Raw genomic sequence first — 15,623 nt, 5'->3', positions numbered from 1 at the left:
TGCCATCTCAGCTTAACTCTTCCCAGCTGGCGCATCACGGTTTCGAACATCTTCAACAGCAAATTTTGATATTCACATTTTGCGTGGGCAGTCAACGTTGAGTGTCTAAAGTTACTTGTTCCCACAACAAACGGGTTCTTAGAATTATTCGAGAAGGACGACTTACACGGTATTGGCAGTTTATTGACGGAGAGAGCACCATGGCATATGCTTTGCGACAGGTCATGCAGTACATCTGTGATTATCGTACAGCTGCCAGTCCCGAAATTCCACCTGCCATGAAGACTGAAATAATCTCGCCATCGTGTTTTGTCATACTCTATCTGATGGCAAGTTTTTCTTCGGGGGATTGTTTTGTCTTCTTTTTGGGCGGCTCACAGCCTTCCAGAAACCTCAACATCTTGAACATGGAAAATCACCGCCAGTGCTTCAGCGTGTGTGCAACACGTCACAGTTTGATGTATGGAATGATTTCATAGGCGGAAAATCGTGATAGCCACGGAAATTAGCCAATTACGTACGCTGTAATGAAAACAAGTCTATCGCCTTATATCCTAACAGTTCACGACCCCCTGACCTGATCAGGTCAACTTTCGTGCAATGTTTCGCCGTGCCGTGCCATAGATAATTAATTGTACGAGCATTTATCCAGAGAAAGTGTCGAATTAAAAGCAACAAAACTTATGTAACCGCAAATGAAGAGTGTAATATTTCAGTCGGTCACCATGGACCACCTACGTGACGAAACTCTCGGTCCAACGGGAAAAGCAGTCGGTCTCGGACCGCAGGACTGACGTTAATTTCCTAAGCTGGTCTTCTGATGTGTGTCCCATGTGCTGTCATATCCGTTGTCCAATGTAGTGTCTTCTGATGTTTGTCCCATGTGCTGTCATGTCCGTGGTCCAATGTAGTGTCTTCTGATGTGTATCCAATGTGCTGTCATGTCCTTGGTCCAATGTTGTGTCCTTCGTTGCTGTATGTCCACTCACCTCTGTCTGTGCAGCCTGTCCATTCCAATCCAATCCTAAAAGATAACAAACAAAGAGAAATTAAGCATACAATATACTCCAGCCAAACACATTGATAAAAGTACCTGTATTACCTGTGTAGTCTTGTCTTCTCTATTGACTTGTCTGATTTGTTGTCTTCCAGCTTGTGTGTTGTCTTCAGCCTTGTATTGTTTTCTGTCTTCAATGTTGCCTCCCGACTGATCTTTTATCTCTTGTCTTCTGTTTTGTCCTCTGTGCTGTTAACTATCAGATGTTATCCCTTCCGTCTGATGCCTCAAATGTGCTGTCACTTTCCATGTATTCTTCTCTATCCAATGTGATGGCAGGTCCGGATGTTTTCCCCAAAGTTTCAGGTGTTCCATCATCCAATGTACTGTCCTCTGCTTGTTGTCTGTCCACTTACCTCTGTACCATATGCAGCCTGTCCATTCCATGTGAGAGTAATCCTGAAAGATAAAACACAAAAACAAATTAAGTGTACAATAATGCTCCGGTCAAATATGCCAGAATATAAGAATAAATCATATGCATCATCTTCTTCCATCTGTAAAATAAACAAATCATGTTAGTTAATTGTCCAGGAGTGTAGTATTCATCAGTCTGGTCTTCAATGGTGAAACCTGTAAAATAAACAAACATTGCAATGGTTAGTCTACAGAGATAATGTCCAATTCCCCTGGTAGCCAGCCGATACCAAAGGAAATGGACATCACTCTGGCAAGTTTTGAAAATTATCAAAAAATTATACCAATATTCCATATTCCAGTCAGCTCTTCCGGAGTGGCATCTGTAAATAAACAAACAAAATCCGTTAATGCATTATTCCATTTATCACAGTTGTAAAACAGCAGACCAGTTGACATCACTTCTTTAGCGAGATCCTCCATTTTATCACCGAAGAAAAACAAAACAAATCAAGAGTTAATTACACACCAGAGTGATGTTGACTCACTGGGTGGCCAGCCAACACCAAGAAAATCAACATCACTCTGATAATTTGCTCATCACAATTGTAAAGGAAAAGTAGACAGCAGCAATGAATTTGGTTATTGTCTTCTTTAATAGTCATCCTGTTCACACCTGTAAAAAATAGAGACCATGCAAAAATTAGTACACAACAGAATAACATCCAATTACTCGTGGCCAGCCAACACGAAGTAACTGAGTGTCACTCTCATCAAATGGCAAATATTACACTTTATGTTTTGTCTTCTTCAATAGTCCTCGTGCTCACATCTGTAAAAAACAGAAACCCGTAAAAATTAGTACACAACAGAGAATAACATCCAATTACTCGTGGCAAGCCAACACGAAGTAACTGAATGTCACTCATCAAATGGCAAATATTACACTTTATGTTTTGTCTTCTTCAATAGTCCTCGTGCTCACATCTGTAAAAAACAGAAACCCGTAAAAATTAGTACACAACAGAGAATAACATCCAATTACTCGTGGCCAGCCAACACGAAGTAACTGAATGTTACTCTCATCAAATAGCAAATATTACACTGTTTTCACCGGTGAAACCTGAACATTAAAAAAATTAAGTTAACAATACTCCTGCAGCATGAAATCTTCATTGGCAGCATCTGTAAATAAATAAAAAACATAGGTTAATAACATTATTTGAGTCCCGATGTTTGTCAATAAACAAACATCGCAACTCGATATCATGACATTTTTCTTCTGTGAGGTCTTCAGTGTTGACTTCTAAAAAAACAGACAATAGGGTCAATAAAGATGAAACAATGATGACCATTCACTGATATCAAGATGATACCAGGTAAATGACCATCATTTGGGGTCACATTGTAAAAAACAGTTGACCTTCCAGTTTCATCTTCAATGGTGACATCTGTCTGTAAGAAAACAAACTGAGTTAATTACTCATTGTCAATGATGTAAAAGGTATAATTAGCTTTGTATCTTGTCTTCTTCCATCCTGCCGTCAATAGTCAGATCTGTAAACATAAACATAGTAAAAAATGGTCAGCATCACTCAATTTGCTCATCAACCTTTAAGACATGTGAATAGAGTTCTTTTTGATGCAGAAACTGAGTTACTTGTCACCTTATTACAGATTCAGATGGAATATTATAAGTCATCATACTCAATGTCTACTCCTAAGCTGACTGGAGTTGGCTTGTTTGGAAAATTCATCTCAGTAAATTACTGCAGTAAGACATTATTATGCATGATACATGGTGATTTCACTAGATGTAACTGAATTTAAGTCAAAATAATGCACCAATTAGATTATGTAGATGCAGTGTTTGCGCTACCGCTCGCCAGATGGCAAAATGGCAAAATGATTGACTCAATGGCGACTCAGACAGTCAAATTTGTTTATTGAATAGATTGGCTTAATTAACAAAAATTGCAATTGCAAAATGTGTGAAACTCATGATCGTTTGCCATCAATGTAAACCATTTAACACATACCGGAATACGTATCAAGAAATAGGCCTTCAGTCCAGAAGCCTGTTATCAAATAGTTTTACGTACTCGGTCGCTCGGAGACTGAGGCATTGTTTTACATGCCAACAGTAATGCTGACTTGAGTGATTACATGAGTGTGAAACTTAAAATCGAGCGGCACGCTCCTGCTGCCGCAGGTAATGTGGTCAATATACACACTTGATAATCATTGGCTTTTTTGTGAACTTTGCTGAGATCCAATAAAAAGATTTAATTCAACACAATTCATGGTGAAAACATGTAAATATGCCTCAAAAACACGTCAATCTTACCACTGAACAAGTACGGTACAAACATTTTCAAAGAGGCCGCGTTTCATTAAGAGCCGGCAGCTGGCAAAATTGACCGGCTAAATTTTTTTTACCTCCTGAAATGGTTTGAATACCTATCATGAGTTGTGCATGAGCTGTGTAAACAAATTATTCAGCGGGTTTAAATATGAAACAAAGTTTAGTAGACGATCGACTACAATCACCTCATAGGTGTCTTGCGTGGATTGCCTGAATAAAAACAAATGTTTTGAATTGCGACGGGCTGTTCTATTGGCTTTTTTAATTGATTACCCTATGTTGTGACCTTTCTATCCGCCAATGAAAATGTGCGTACTACTCCCGGCAGTCCTCATAAGCTTCATTCTCAATGGCCGAAAGTCTGAAGCAGTCGCGAGGTCAAGGTTCATTGTACAATCTCGGGTTTCTGAAATGTACCAAGGAATAACAGAACGGTAAATGCGTGGATTAAACAATTTGGAAGACAATGGCCTGATTTATTCTCTTAAAACAACTTCCCAATTTTTATTAAAGTTCGAAGTTCGGTAGGCATGAATGTACTGTTCACATAGTCACAAGCTGATCACGGTCAACTTGACAGCAGATGATCATGAAGTGATGTGCATGGTACACTGCCGGTCCATCGCGTATTTTAGCAAGATGATCGATAGTTCATACAAATTGCCAGGCGGTTCTCAACAGTTTCATTTTGATTTTTAATTACATTGTGAAGTTGGTTTTGTAATAAAGGGAAAGTGGCTTCACACATCATCAGAATCTTGTTTTGTATTGCGTACATCAATATATCACATTTTGATCATTTCTATGAACCTGTATGCCAAATATCAAAGCTGTCAGATAAGAGGGTTTGGTGAAATAGATTTTGATCGAAAATGATAAAAATTGCCTCAAAAATACAATTTGCATAGTTCAGCACAATTTGAACAACTCTGAAATAGGTCATCCCTTGGGATCTATATCCCAAATGTCAAAGTTATATGACAAGCAGTTTTGAAGAAGATTTTAACCCCTTGACTACCAAGGCCAATGTATTCCTATATACCAGGCCCCTTATGTAAATATTGATAAAATCTTGGGTGTGGTCATTGCATCAACACTGCTTAGTGTAAATGTTAAGTAAGTACCAATAAACCATATATTTCCTGAATCAGCATGAAATTTTCCACTTTTTCATACATAAGTTTTGTATTTCCAGGTCACGTGACTGATCACATGACACATCATGTGACCAGAGTTGGCAAAGAATATGAATATTTGAAGCATCAGGACGTGTTTTGAATCCATAAAATGACGCAAATTTGAGTATAGTAAACGGTTGCAATTTTCATGGCATTGTCTTTACATATATGTAATAAAAACCTACCCTTTACTTTATTTATTGATGTACCTATTTAAGATTTTTCTCACAAAAGGCAGAGTAAATGAACCACAAACATCAGCATCTGACATGATTCTGTATTTGAAAATCAACACATTTTATATTTGTAAACACCTGCTTTATGTCTTCCTTGCAGAAATATGCATCTAAAATGGTTATGATTTATCAAAAAATAATTCACAATATTTAAAAATACATTTTAGGGAACATATCACATGACCAAACATGTGACCAGTCATATTGACAATATGGCTGCTATAAAATTTCACTGGGTTATAGTAAACAAGTCATTGACAATGACATAGTCCCCACTTGTAATAGGAGTATTTGTCTTGATGGGGCAGGGAAATGTGGTTCAGATCTATGGGCACATAGGTCTATGTCGTTGTTCCCAATTTGAAACATGAGGCATGTCTAAGTTATGGTTCTAAATTGGGAAAAATGATCAGACCTCTGGCTGTATTGGCCAGCCAAGAAATACATATGCGCATAATAAATGAGGTACAAGATGTGACATCTTAAGGTCTAATATCCTATCAAAATTGAAGCGTAAAGAACTTGTGGTTACTGAGTTATGCATATATATGCATATTCAAGGTCAAAGGTCATCAAGGTCACGTGACATTTTGAAAAAAACTTTGTATTGCTAATTAATCCCTATATGCCAAATTCAGACCTCTAGCTCTATTGGCTTGCCCACAAATATATATGGGCATAATTAATGAGGTAAAGCATGTGTTGTCATAAGGTCTCCCATCCTACTAAATATAAAGGACATAGCACTTGTGGTTACCTATTTATTGACATAATCGTGTATTTTAGGTAAAAGGTTATCGAGGTCACATTACATTTTGTCAAAAAATTTCTATCCTATAGTCTATCCCTATATACTAAAAATCATACATTTACCTCTATTGGCTTGCTCAAAATTAGATATGCACATAATTAATGAGGTACAATATGTGGCGTCATAAGGTGTCCCATCATACCAAATATGAAGGGTGTAGCACTTGTGGTTACTGAGTTATGGACAAATATGTATATTTGGGGTCAAAGGTCACCGAGGTCACGTGACATTTTGTCAAAAAAATTGTATTGCTAAGTTATCCCTACATACCAAAAATCAGACCTCTAGCTCTATTGGCTCGCTCAAAATTAGATATGCACATAATTAATGAGGAACAATATGTGGCGTCATAAGGTGTCCCATCATACCATATATGAAGGGTGTAGCACTTGTGGTTACTGAGTTATGGACAAATATTACGTTCGGGACAGCAGATGGACGGTGCATCCGATTGAATGAAAATTGCATCGAAAGTATAAAAATTTACGGCAATGACAAAAACACATGGTTGCGTCGATGTTAAAGTACGATCTGAATGATGACTATATAACTTCACTCCGATCACAGTACAGTGTTGTTAGACCATTATGTAAACTGTGTATATATACTATAGACAGTGGTAAAGAGGCCAAAACATGGGGCCAAAGTAAAATGAAAAAACTCAGATGCTAGGTCCCACTGGGACAATATTAAAGGACAATACTGAATTGTTGAATTTCAGTGATTTGCTGTACATTTCAGTTTTATTCTGAGAGAATGTTGAACTGCTCAGAATATGTTGTGCAAACACTAACTGTGAATGTAATGGCCTGTTATTGTTGGGAAATATAGTATTGAATTCATCAGTTACCAGTATCAGTGTTTCTTGTCTGAGATATTTCAGGTAAAAAGGGAAACAATTATCTTGCCTTGTCTGCATCTGTGCAAAAATGCCACCGCGTTTACCTTCAGCCTAAAAAAATAAAAAAAATTTTCGCTCGCCGCTCCTTGGACTTGGTCCAAAAAATCCTATGAACAAGATTTTTTTTTTCTCTGGCCTAAATCATTTTTTCAATAAATAAACATTTCATTTCATTAAAAAAACCAAACCATAAACATCTTCACGATCGTCCGTACTTCTGAAAACTGTAAACAATCAGCGCGACGCTTCTGTGATCAGCCTGACCTTTCAGGGTCGAGGTCATGGGTCACGACATTTGCTTCCGGATTTTGGCCATACTCGGACGTACGGGGGCGCAATCACATTCAGGCCAGATCGGAATACATCAATCTTAGTCGCGCTGCGTGCCGACGCCGAAATTACGGGATTTTTAGCGACAAAAACGAAGCAAATACGCCTATTTAACTGTGCCGGATATTTCCGGCACTCAAGGTATATGGTAATTAGTCCCCACGGACACCGTCCGGGGGGACTTATAGGTTTGGTCATGTCCGTGCGTGCGTGCGTGCGTGCGTGCGTCCGTCCGTGCGTCCGTCCGTCCGTTCACGCAGATATCTCTGAGATGCCTGGAGCGATTTCATTCAAACTTGGTACAAGGATTACTTCATATGTCATACAGATGCACGTCAATTTGTTTTCTGATACGATCCAATATGGCCGCCAGGCGGCCATTTTATTACGATTTTTTCATGTACAGAGCCATAACTTAGGCATGTTCCAACCGATTTTATTCAAAGTTGGTACAAGGACATTGACCAATGTCATACAGATGCACGTCAATTTGTTTTGTGATACGATCCAATATGGCCGCCAGGCGGCCATTTTATTACGATTTTTTCATGTACAGAGCCATTACTCAGGCATGTTTCGACCGATTTTATTCAGAGTTGGTACAAGGACATTGACCAATGTCATAGATATGCACATCAATTTGTTTTGTGATACGATCCAAAATGGCCGCCAGGCGGCCATTTTATTATGATTTTTTCATGTACAGAGCCATTACTCAGGCATGTTTCGACCGATTTTATTCAGAGTTGTTACAGGACATTGACCAATGTCATAGATATGCACGTCAATTTGTTTTGTGATATGATCCAATATGGCTGCCAGGCGGCCATTTTATTACGTTTGTTTCATGTACAGAGCCATAACTCAGGCACGTTTCAACAGATTTTATTCAAAGTTGGTACAAGCTTATTGACAAATGTCATAGCTGTGCATGGCAATTTGTTTTGTGATACGATCCAAAATGGCCACCAGGCGGCCATTTTATTACGATTTTTCATGTACAGAGCCATAACTCAGGCACATCTCAACCGATTTTTTTCAAAGTTGGTACAAGGACATTGATCTATGTCATACATATGTACGTCAATCTGTTTTGTGATACGATCCAATATGGCCGCCAGGCGGCCATTTATTACGATTTTTTCATGTACAGAGCCATTTCTCAGGCATATCCGCATGTTTCGACCAATTTTATTCAAAGTTGGTACAAGGACATCGACCAATGTCATAGCTATGCACATCAATTTGTTTTGTGATGCGATCCAATATGGCCACTGTGCGACCATTTTGTTACGATTTTTTTCATGTCCTGAACCATAACTCAGACATGTATCAAGCGAATTCATTCAAAAGTATTTTTATCACAGACCTAATGAAGAGGACTCTATCCTCTCTGAGGACCTGTAATCAAAATACCCATTAACAAGTGGGGACTGTGTCATCAACGATGACTTGTTAAATATGGCGCCGGAAATATCCGGTGCCATAGGTAGTCAAGGGGTTAAAGATTTTTTAACCAAAATGACAGAATTGCGTTAAAATACAAATATGCAAATTTCACAACAATTTGAACAAAACCTAACTAAGGTCACCCTCAGTGAACTCCGTATTAAATTTTAGAGCAATTTGACTTGTGGTTTCAGAGAAAAGGGCAACTTTTGACAGACGACGGACAGACAGATGACGACAACGAAAAATCAGCCTATTTAATAAGCTCCATGTAGCTGACAGCAGAGCTAATTAATTGTGCTACTTTGGGTTGTTTTTGAAGTCAGTTCAAGTAGACTGAGTTTAGACCTTACTTTGGTTATGAAATACACTACAATGAGCATTTCCTCTGAAGTTTATGTTATTCACTGAACAGCAGACAAATGACACCAAAGCACATAGTATTAGTGGTAAATTGCATTCAAATGAAAGCATATCCGATCATCAATATTTAAGTAACCACTCATGAAAAGGTTTCATTTTCTCTTGTAGTCATTGGAATTGTTTCATAATGTTTTCACACACTGTGATTTACTCTACCAAAATGGAGAAAAACTTATCTTTCCTAATACATTTGATTATTGGTTGTGATGACACTGGGTCAACAAGCAGATTTTCCCAGCATTCTTTGTGATGTTATGTTAATGCTGAACACCAAGTCAAAAGAACGGAAATTGCAATTGAAAAGAAACATGTGACAAAATAGGCTTGCAAATTTAACTTTTGTTTTCAATTTCTACATATTCCCGTTATTTGGTACCAAAATCTTACATTTCATTGACTTTTTCCTTTCATTTGCAGACATGACACACAAACTTGAAAATATTGCTTCTGGAAAGTCACTAAACTGAATATTTGCTGAGATACTGCTGAAACACATTTCTTTTCAGGTAAGTAGGTTCATACTAACACAGGAACAATGTTTCAGGTGGGGACATTTTCACGGATGTGTACAGAATATCAAGTTGCTGTACTGGTAAATGTAATTTAATTTATAAAAGTACCTGTGTTTCACTCTCAGTTCAACGATTGAAATTTTTTTACAAGTCAATGAGTTTGGGGCTACAAAATCGTTTACATACTGTTATATTCAGTCAGAAATAGGATAACCGACTTGTCTGGAGTATCATGAACCGCACTGTTCCGAGACTGGAGGAGAAAGTGTCGATACTGTCGTTGGTGGCGCATTTCTACTCATGGGCAAATACTATACTGTGTACGACCTATTCACTTTCTCTATACAATTACAACGCTTGTGAGTTTTGTTTTAGCCTACTGCCATTAGCCGAGCATATCAAGCTTACAGAGTAATTATTTTCTCCCGTATTATTGCGTATTTATGTTGGAATTCCCTTTTTGTTTACCGCAGTCAGCAAGAATTCAGCCCGCATCAACGTTTATGACTTGGTAAATGGTATGGTGTCATTTTTGCCTGAATATTAGTGGTTACGTAGGAAACATGTTACTGAATCTAATTCTGGTTTTGGTTCCTTGTGAACAGAGTCGGCCAGCTAATATTACTGCCGATGCCGATCCACAGCTATCATGCAGCACGCGTTCGGAAAGTTACAAGACGTCAAAAGGTTTCATAATAACATGGTCACACTACCCAAAACAGTTTGTCAAATAAGTGAACACGGCGCGGTGTCACGCTTGCGCTCGAACACTGTGAATACGTAAATAAATCTTTCAACACGAACGCTGAAACTGCAAAGACTTTGACTAGTGCTGTTCTAGTTTGAATTCACGCAACTTTGGGACAAATAGGTAACAGTAACTGGTTTATATATACTTTTAAATGATCATTGTAGTGGAACGTGTGCTTTACCTTCCGGGCCGCCATACTTGAATGCAAGACCTCGCGAAATATCGAGCCTTCTCGCCCTGCTGGACGAGAAACGCTATCTTCTTCCATGGGTGCAGTTGACGCTATGTAAAAAGTCGTTTTGCATGTGAAAAAAAACGATATCAAGGAAATTTTGTACATTGTAAATGACAGTTTTATTCTGAAGAATCTTCTTGTAAGGCAAGGAAGGTAGATCGTTTCGATATTTTGTGTCTCACTCTGTTTTGATTTGGTAAAAATATGTAGGCTTAGTCCAACGATGGGTATTTTGCCAGATGTCCATTTTACATGTAAGATTTGTTTTAATTTTCCGAGTAAACAAATGCGCACCTGTCCAATCTTTAGACCACCTCGTAGCGGTATCAATATTTCTAAATGCTCATCTATCAACCCTGAGGTGCATGAGTAGTTTAGCTGTTAAACTCCCATCCAAATATTGATCGTTTCCGGAATAATGCTCGGTATAAAAAACTGACATTCCATTTTTGGTAGTTCCCTATGTTTTTTTTTCTGTGGGATCTATTTTTGTTTATACGCCTACTTTTCAATGTGACTTGTTCTGTGAATGTAGTTTTGTGTTTTGAGTTTATTTTTGGCGCCTGTAAATTGGACTAGATCCCGTAGGCTTTCTCAATAAATAAAATAAAAACTACTGACAGTATTAGCATGGATTATTGCCTGTATTTTAGCTAAATAGTGCATATACAGATGAATACAGTCAAGAATGCATTGCTTGTATTCAGCAAGCCTGTATTCAGTCTCAAAACACGGACCGAGACGAGTCGAGACGAGACCATAATGACCCCTCAGGCCAGGCGTTGTAAATACATCATATATACAATTACAGAAAGCTTGCAGTTTGTTGTGAGTCTCAAAGATCGATGCACAAAGCAAGAGATAGCAAAATCAACGATTGGAACAACTGAAAAAAGATTTGTTGAGGAGTTTTCAACTTGAGTTCTAGGCGAGCTCGAAACATGCGAACTGCGATGCGACGTCGGCATTTTGGCCTAAGCGATAAGCGCCAGATTCAGATTCTACTACATGTATGATATCTACTGTGAATTCAAAATAGGTAACCTTGTAGCCTATTAGAAACATACATACAGGAGATTTAAGTAATCATTTTTTAGAAATTAGATTCACCATTTATAAACACAGGCTCTTGGCACATTGCTGGATAATAATCGTATTTAATATGTAGAATATCTATATACGACTTGATTATTCAATAAAAGAATCACTGTACGTGATATTAGTGTAGGCCTATAGGCCTACATGTTGACTGGCATTATACACGAATGGCTATGGCTCGGGCCCGGCGAACGCACTGCATAAACATCAATGTGTAGAATGTCTACAAGACTTGATTATTTAATAAAGAATAACGGTACGTGATATACTGTACATGTGAGCCAGCTTAACCAAGCGGCTGTAGAGTTCTGCAGGGCTTGGGCCCGGCGCGCGGCCAGTTGTCCACCGCTGCACAGACAAGATGTCATCTTGTCTGTGCAGCGGTGGACAACTGGCCGCGAGCCGGGCCCAAGCCCTGCAGAACTCTACAGCCGCTTGGTTAAGCTGGCTCACATGTACAGTATATCACGTATACCGTTATTCTTTATTAAATAATCAAGTCTTGTAGACATTCTACACATTGATGTTTATGCAGTGCGTTCGCCGGGCCCGAGCCATAGCCATTCGTGTATAATGCCAGTCAACATGTAGGCCTATAGGCCTACTCTAATATCACGTACAGTGATTCTTTTATTGAATAATCAAGTCGTATATAGATATTCTACATATTAAATACGATTATTATCCCAGCAATGTGCCAAGAGCCTGTGTTTATAAACACATTATAGGAAAGTAAACTGGAAGCTCATAGGTTTAATTTATGCCGTGGCTATTGACAGGCGTCAATAGACAAAAGTTGGCTATTGACACGCGGGACTTTTTTAGCCAAATTTTACCGGATTTTAGCGAAATAATCCGTGACAAATTACGTCCACTCCTTCTGATGTCAAAACAAGTGTTTAGAATATGATATATCAAGAATCACGACATCAGAAGGAGTGGACGTAATTTGTCACGGATTGAAATAAACGTCCTCATGCTTCTCACAATGTTTCCCTCTGCCATTTTGTTCGTAAGAATGAACAAAGTCGTCGTCCACGGTTCTTTTAATTGCAAAGGAAAAGCCGAAATATGAGGATAAGAGGTAATGCTATTGCAATTGGAGAGTCAGGAATTTCTCCTAAATGGCATCATCTTTTAAGAATAGTTCTGAGAATAATGTTATAAAGTAAACAAAACGTTTATTAGGTAAAAAATCAATTTGTGGGGGCAAGGCGACTTTGCTTCCCCTGCAAACCTATTTGTCAAGTAGGCCTATAGATCCATATTGAAAACTTTTTTGCACATTGAAAAGGAAAGACATGATATTGAAAGTGATAGCAATGTTTACTACGATGTTTTAAGCGAGAAAAATTTTTTACCAAAATGTTTTAATTTCCGGGTACAGTTTTGTCGTACCCAAGGTCATTGGCTTTACTATACCATGGATGCAGCACACCAGTGCTGACCCGAACTGGAGGTCAAGGTTAAAATGTCGGCTCCCTGTGTTGAGACTCCTTGTATCTTTCTCTCTGGCTCTTGCCTCGCGTCGTTCTAGGCCGTGAAGTTACGCTTCGGGTGCATTTTGCTTGCTATTTGGATTAGCTGACGAAGCTTTAGAATGTTGTCACCATGGTAATAGTCGTTTCTCAATGCAGGCATGCGGAGTTATGTCGAAAGCGACCAAGCTGTCAATGTCGCGGCCATCGGAAATCACTATGCCTGTCATGACAGTTCTCTGACGTGGACTACTAAGATTTTCCGACTTTTACAATGCAAAATGGACTTCATCATCACTAAAGGGTGGCATTGTACCAAATAAATATCACCAATCGGCAATCGCAGTATTACCAATCGCGCATGCAGGACCGTGGTTATGCTAGAGTGACACGGTGAACGCCTACGACAAACCGTGCATGACGGCTTTCGCTAGCATTGCAAAATATTGATTTTCCGACGTATTAGAACTTATTTTGTAATTACTACATGGCAGAACAATGTGTTCTTCATTTACGTGGAAGAAGAGCAGTTTATTTCACTAAAATGTGGTGAATTATGAAGAAAAACGTCCCGCGTGTCAATAGCCAACTTTTGCCTATTGACAGGCACCTATAGTGGCTCTGCACCATTTTTCTACATTACCGGTACTATAGTACATGTATGTTATGTGTGTGGATCTGAGGCAGCCTCAGATTAAGATTCAAATTCGGAGAACTATGTAACCACTGACTAGAATGTACGAAAATGAACAAGCATTAGTCGATGGTAGGGGTGGGATATCACTTCTTTGACTAAGACAGAAGTGGATCAACGTCCTTTTTTTCCCGTGGCATTGGTACAGATGCTGCCTTTGTGCAAAAAACTCGTAACTTTTCTATCAGTAAGATAGGAGGTCTTTTGGTCTCGTCTCGACTCGTCTCGGTCCGGGTTTTCTGACTCGCCTATTGATTTGGACTCACGTGAACTCAGGTGTTTTATTACGTAGGCCTAATAATTCTCTGTGTTAGGCCTATTGCCTTGTAATGCGATGTTAAGGAATGGAGCGAAAGTGAATGGATTTGCTTTGCTATATTGCTGTTTCTTGGCATATTTACCAACACAATGAGCTGAAACAAACACAAGTGCAGATAATTGCATCAAATCATAATACTTGTGGTAAGCTTAGGGAGCCGTCATTATTTACGGCCTGGGGGGGATCGGAGGAATTGCTTCAGAAACTCCAAAATTTCGAGTAACCCCCTGCCAACCATGACGTGTTTGAGTAACCCCCCTCTCTGCTACAGAAAATTTGAGTGAACCCCCTCCCCCCCAAAAAAAAAATTGGGAAAGTTAAATATCTATACAGTAAAATGGATTGCTGCTGCGACGGGCCCTGTACAGACCCTGATTAAACCCTGTGGTATAGGTCTTTGTCGGAAGGAGGTTCCAATTGCTGTGGCAGGGGCTGATGTACAGGTCTGTATCCAGTGCTCTGGTGACATGCAGTTATTCTGTAGGATTTTTTTCAAGAGGGGGAAGATGTGGTGCGAAAGCACCACAAGAGACCGCATAAGCAGTCGCGGGGGGCTATTGACAAAGGTTGAGACGACCCAAACTAGCCAAATTAGCCAAACCAGCATAAACCACCAAAAACGACCCATATCATCAAGTAAACGACCTAAAACAAACATTCTAGGTATTCAGGGATACAATAAAACTCCACCTTCTGGAGAAACCGTCAACAGAATTGCGGGCAGCCATGTTGTTGGTACTATCAATTACCAAGTTGTGGGGCTCATTTCGATGACACAACTGAAAACGAAAATAAGTTCAGCATCGTAACTGGGCTCACCGAAGGAGGGCGCTTTTTCAAACTTTGTGCAGTGCAGTGCTAGTGGGGCATAATTGACGAATTTTCGAAAACATGTGGTCTCAAAAATTAAAGCTTCAAACTTTTGAAATTAAAACCTTTATGCAGTTGAAAGTCCTGCGTGATGTTGATAATGCCACGTGCTTAGAGTCCGAGTCTACATTCATTATCTGTCAGCCTGCCTATGTATGTATGTATGTATGTATGTATGTATGTATGTATGTATGTATGTATGTATGTATGTATGTGTGTGTGTCTCCACATATAAATGTAGACATGCATGTTTCCTGTAATATGCCCTTGTATCAATATGGCCATGTGAGGGCGCTGTTTTTTTAAAGCGACCACCCACTTATCTGTTATTTGCTAGATCTTCAACTTTCCATGGTAACCTGCATGCACGCATATATATGTTTGTGTGCATGCATGCATGCATGCATGCACATATATGCAGGTATGTGTATGTACATGTATGGAACCAGGGCCACGGCACATGTTATCTTAATATTTGGTTTGTAGAATTTATTCAAATAAATTAATGTTGGTATCAAAAAAAATGTGAATGAGCTGTAAAAATGTAATAAACTAAAAA

General features: G+C 39.0%; 1 long non-coding RNA gene across 1 annotated transcript; it reads right to left on the bottom strand.

The window, feature by feature from the left end:
* Positions 1-813: 813 nt before the first annotated feature.
* On the bottom strand, positions 814-1,251 carry LOC139152000 (uncharacterized). The gene is made up of 2 exons (XR_011556532.1): positions 1,103-1,251; positions 814-1,024 (listed from the first exon to the last, which is right to left on the bottom strand). It is a non-coding gene; the product is annotated as an uncharacterized lncRNA (long non-coding RNA).
* Positions 1,252-15,623: the final 14,372 nt, after the last annotated feature.

The sequence above is a fragment of the Ptychodera flava genome, chromosome 2 (genome assembly GCF_041260155.1).
Source record: "Ptychodera flava strain L36383 chromosome 2, AS_Pfla_20210202, whole genome shotgun sequence".
NCBI classification, from domain to species: domain Eukaryota; kingdom Metazoa; phylum Hemichordata; class Enteropneusta; family Ptychoderidae; genus Ptychodera; species Ptychodera flava.
Note: the sequence above shows the minus strand (reverse complement) of the source record. Positions and strands in the feature narration are given on the sequence as shown.